Source organism: Myotis davidii, unplaced genomic scaffold (genome assembly GCF_000327345.1).
Source record: "Myotis davidii unplaced genomic scaffold, ASM32734v1 scaffold192, whole genome shotgun sequence".
Lineage (NCBI taxonomy): Eukaryota > Metazoa > Chordata > Mammalia > Chiroptera > Vespertilionidae > Myotis > Myotis davidii.
Window position 1 is genome coordinate 558,211 of NW_006284346.1, and position 5,645 is coordinate 563,855.

At 34.2% G+C, this 5,645-nt stretch overlaps 1 protein-coding gene across 1 annotated transcript in view; it reads right to left on the reverse strand.

Annotated features, from left to right (window-relative positions):
• Positions 1–5,645, reverse strand: part of RARB (retinoic acid receptor beta) — a 452,328-nt gene that overhangs the window by 429,781 nt on the left and 16,902 nt on the right.

Consider the following 5,645-nt stretch of genomic DNA (forward strand, 5'->3'; position numbering starts at 1 on the left):
TATGGCAGAGTCACAGGATGGAAGGAGCCTGCATCCTTGAATCATTACATGGAAGAGAGATACCTCCAACCTAAACAGCCACAAGAAATAAACTTCCATCAGGTTAAAGCTTTGTATAGTTCCGTCTATTTTTTACAGCTGTTCAGCCTACCTTAAGTAATACAATAACAATGCAATAAAATTGAGCTATATATTAAGTTTATATTATTTCATTTGTCAGAATTAAGATCATGAAAATAAATTTGGGACAAATATGAATAATTACGGAGGGGCTGGGTCAGGAACAAGTAAGATAGAAAAAAGATAATAAAGCCAAGAATTTCTAATTTCAATATTGAAAGGAAACAGGCTTCTATCAAGACTAAGAAAGTGAATGTTTTAAATTGGAAGTGTTTATCTTCAGTTTTGTGCTCTGAAAATAAAAAAGAACATAAATTAAATGGGTAACGGTGTAAAAAAGTTGGCAGGGGCCAGGTAAGAGGCTGAAAAGAAGGAAAAGTATAGGAAAGAAGAAGGGGAGAAGAGAAATGTGGGAGTGGTTAAATAAAATTAAACTAATAATATCAACAAATATAGTTCTTATTAAAATCTGGAAGCTCCTTTGTAAATAATTTATTTTGATTTTCCCCATCAATAACAATGGATAAAAACAGACCCATTACTAAAAAAGGAGAAAAACTGAAAACAAGCTAAATTTATATAACTTTAAACTTATTGATATGATGCCTAATCGTTCTGTTGTTGTTTTCTGTTGTTATTGTTAATTTTTTTTGGCGTTTCCCACATTTCTTAAAGAAATTCTGCTTTATTTTCACACTTCAAATAGATGACACTGCTGCTTGCTAAAGAATAAACCCTAATTAATATAGTAATCCAGTATTTTTTAACTTCAGGTAGCACAACTATAGTCATTGCCTTGGGTATTCTGCTTTTGAAAAGATGCATGCTTTATGCCTTCTTATAAATAGTGGAACCTCTTAATCTGTAGATTCAATGGAAAGGGCTGCAAACTCATACTTTTATAATGAAAAGACAGTACCCAAATTATTTCTTATTTGTCATGGTTCTTACATAAAAATGTATTGCAGCATTTAGTGAAGTGGTGGCAAAAATGCGGATATTGCCGAAACCGGTTTGGCTCAGTGGATGGAGCGTCGGCCTGTGGACTGAAAGGTCCCAGGTTCGGTTCCGGTCAAGGGCATGTACCTGGGTTGCGGGCACATCCCCAGTGGGGAGTGTGCAGGAGGCAGCTTACCGATGTTTCTCTCTCGTCGATGTTTCTAACTCTCTATCTCTCTCCCTTCCTCTCTGTAAAAAAAATCAATAAAATATATTTTAAAAAATGTGGATATTTAGGAAATTAAATTGATTTATGGTGACAAATACAAGTTGACAAATGCTCTTTTAAAAAGGTACTCAAAAGAAAATGACTTCAAAATCCAATAAAAATTTTAGATGAAGATAAATATACACATTAAAAATAAAGAATAATCTAAAGAATGTGAAACAAATATTCAAAACCCCAAACAGATGGAATATAAAAAAAGGGAAAAGTACAAGGGCAATATAATTAAAGTCAGAGAAATAATATAAAATATATCCTCTTTCATTTTCTGATGATTCCTAAAAGAGCAGCTTATACATCCCATTTTAAATAGTATTTCAAAAGCCCCTCCACAAATTCCAATTATTTATCTAGCCATAAAAAAATCTGAGAATAGTTTGTTTTATAAAGAAAGATTAGTTATTTAATCATTAGTCAAATACTATTCTCATCCAAAGAGTGAAACTCACTGAGGTCTAGCAGAGAATACCTACTGGTAGTGGAGAAAAAAATGAAGATTTCCAAGGTCACACAGTACTTTGAAATTTTTCAGTTTTGTTCAAAGTGGATAGACTTCCTTGAGTAGCAAGATCATCCAGGGGAGCTTTATAAAGGTCATGCTTTAGAAGAATGGCAACTGTAGCCTATAATATAAGCAACTTTAGATTTGTCCCAACAAAGCCTGACACCAAACTGAAAGTCCAGCTACTTAATGGCCTACTAGAACACAACCTAGCCATCTTCAAAGGGCACATCCCCAGTAGGGAGGGTGCAGGAGGCAGCTGATGGATGTTTCTCTCTCATCGATGTTTCTAACTCTCTATCCCTCTCTCTTCCTCTCTGTAAAAAATCAATAAAATATATTTAAAAAATAACAAAAAACTAGACAACTTACAAGCTTGAATTCTATATCCAATAAAAATATTCTTCAAAACAAAGATGATACAAATACACTTTCAGATTAACAAAAGTTTCAATACTTGGAAGCTGGGGATGGGCATTATAATAAATGTCACAAAGAAACTTCTGAGCTAACTATGGCCCCTGGGTTCAGTGAAGAGGAAGTAGACAGAAATGCCGAACTTTCAGTCTTCCCATAAAAGAGGTATGTTCACCTTGAAAGCTGCTGCCTGATGATTCAGTTTCCAATCAGCTTGCAATTAGTTGCTCACTGAGACCCTCGTTTTTGGGACACTGACAAGTCAATTACTGGGAGCCCTAAGGACAAAGAAGACTGCCTAAACAATCAGAAAGCTTTGAGAGATATCTAAGACTTAGAGCAGGGTTGAACTATAAGTTTCATCTCTTGTGTGAGACCACTCCTTCAAGACTTGGAGAAGTGGCAATTTTATTGGTTCTGTGAAAACCAACATAGAGAGTCAAGGAAAATGAAGCAACATAGGCATCTGTTTCAAACAAAGGAATAAGATAAAAACCTCAGAAAAAGACTTTAGTGAAATGGAGATGAGCGACTTACCTGACAAAGAGTTGAAAATAACAGTAATAAAGATACCACAGTCAGAAGAACAATGCCTGAATAAAGTGATAATTTCAACAAAGGGATAGAAAATATAAGAAAGTACCAAACGGACATCACAGACCTTAACAATATAACTGTACTAAAATATTTGATAGAGGGCTTCAACAGCTAACTATGTGAAGCAAAAGAATGAATCAGCCAATTTGAAGAGTGACAAAAAGAGAAGCAAAACAGAACAACAGCAATAAAAGAAAAACAAAAAGTGGAAATAGTATAAGAGACTTATGGAACAACATCAAGAAGACCAACTTAGCCCTAACTGGTTTGGCTCAGCGGATAGAGATTCGGCCTGAAGACTCAAGGGTCCCAGGTTCGATTCCGGTCAAGGACATGTACCTTGGCTGCAGACACATCCCCAGTAGGGGACGTGCAGGAGGCAGCTGATCGATGTTTCTCCCTCATTGATGTTTCTAACTCTCTATCCCTCTCCCTTCCGCTCTGTAAAAAATTAATAAAATATTTTAAAAAAGAAGACCAACTTAAAATAGACTATTATGTATCTGAGATGTGTCATGTAAGCTGCATGGGAACCATAAAGCAAATACTTATAGCAGATACACAAAAGATAAAGAAAAAGGAATTTAAGTATACCACTAAAGAAAGTCATCAAATTACAATGAAAGAGATCAAGAGAAAAAGAAATTATTAAACAGACCCCCCCCAAAAAAAAACAATTAACAAAATGACATTAAATACTTGCCTATTAATAATTACATGTAAATGGACTAACTTCTCCAAAAGACAGAGTGACTGGATGTATAAAAATCAACTTAACTATATACTGTCTATAGGTGATTCACTTCAGCTTTAAGAGCACACAGAGACTGAAAATGAAGGGATAGAAAAGATATTTCATGCAAATGAGAATAAAAAGAAACCTGTAGTAGCTATACTTATTGAGACAAAATAGACTTTAAGACAAGTCTGTAATATGAAACAAAGGTCACTATATATAATGATAAAGGGGCCAATCCAGAAGAGCGTATAACATTTGTGAATATTTATGTACTCTACATACAAGCACCTAAATATATAAAGCAAATATTAACAGAAATAAAAAGAGAAATAGCCATACAATAACAGTAGGGAACTTTAATATCCCACTTTTAACAATGGATAGATCATTCAGACATAAAATCAATAATGAAACATTGGACTTAAATGACACGTTAGTTCAGATGAACTTAGCAGACATTTACAGGACATTTCAACCAAAAGCAATGAAATTCACATTCTTCTCCAGCATACATATAACACTCCCCAGGATAGGTTATATGTTAGGCCCCAAGACAAGTCTTAATAAAATCAAGAAGATTGAAATCATATTTTCTGACCACAATGGTATGAAACTAGAAATCAACCCTGCCAGTGAAACTCAGAGGTTGAGCCACGACATATGAACCAGGAGATCAAGGTTCAAATCCCATCCAGGGCATAGCCTAGGTTGTGGGCTCCAATCCCAACAGGGGGCATACAGGAGGCAGTTGATCAATGGTTCTCTCTCATCACTGGTGTTTCTATCTCCCTCTTCCTCTCTGAAATCAATAAAATATATTTTTAAAAACAGAAATTAGAAATAAATTATGAGGTAAACTGGAAAAAAGCACAAATATATGTATGTTAACATGTTACTGAATGATCAAAAAGAAACAAACTTAAAAAAATATCTTGAGATAAATGAAAATGGAAACACAACATGCCAAAATTTATGGGACCCAGCAAAGCAGTTCTAGGAGGGCACTTCACATCAATAAATGCCTACATTAAGAATAAAAAGTAGTATAAAAATGAAATAACAAAAATGAAAACCAAGAAATAAATAAAATGAAGAAAAAAAGAACAGAAATAAATAAAATGGAGACTAAGATAATAATAGAAAAGCTTAATAAAACTATCAGCTGGTTTAATGAAAAGATAAACAGGACAGACAAACTTGTAAATAGACTCACAAAGAATAAAAGAGAAAGGACTCAAATAAATAAAATCAGAAATGAAAGAAGAAATGTTATAACTGATAACCACAGAAATATAAAAACCATGAGACTCTGAGGGAGAATTGTGTGCCACCAACTTAGACATCTGAGGAGAAACACATAAATGCCTAGTACCATACAACCTACTAAGACTGCATCATGAAGAAATAGAAAATCTGAATGATTTCTGGTAAGAAGAGGGACTCAGTAATAAAAAATTTCGCCAAAAAGACATACCAGATTATTTCACTCAGTAATTCTCCCAAATATTTAAATTCTTCCAAGAAAACAGAAGGGAATATTTCCAAACTCATAAGGCCACCTTTACACTAACACCTTCACCAGACAAGAATGCCATAAGAAAAGAAAATTACAAGGCCCATATCCCTAATTAAAATAGATATAGAAATCCTCAACAAAATGTTATCAAACCAAACTCAACAACACATTGAAAGAATAATACACCATGATCAAGTAGGATTTATTCCAAGGATGCAAGGATATCTCAATATACATGAATCAATCAATGTGATATACTGCATTGATAAAATTAAGGATAAAATTATATAATAACCTCAACAGATGCAGAAAAAGCATTTGGCAAAATGCAGCATCTATTTATGATAAAAACTCTCAACACAGTGGGTTTAGAAGGAATGTACCTCAAAATGATAAAGGCGATATATGTCAAGCCTATAGCTAACATGTGTTGTGCCCAGATTTCAAGATTCCCAAGAGCCCACCAGGGAGCCAGCGAGTCCGATGCAAAAGCAAAGAGTCATTTATTTCAAACCTAGGTTTGGCTCCC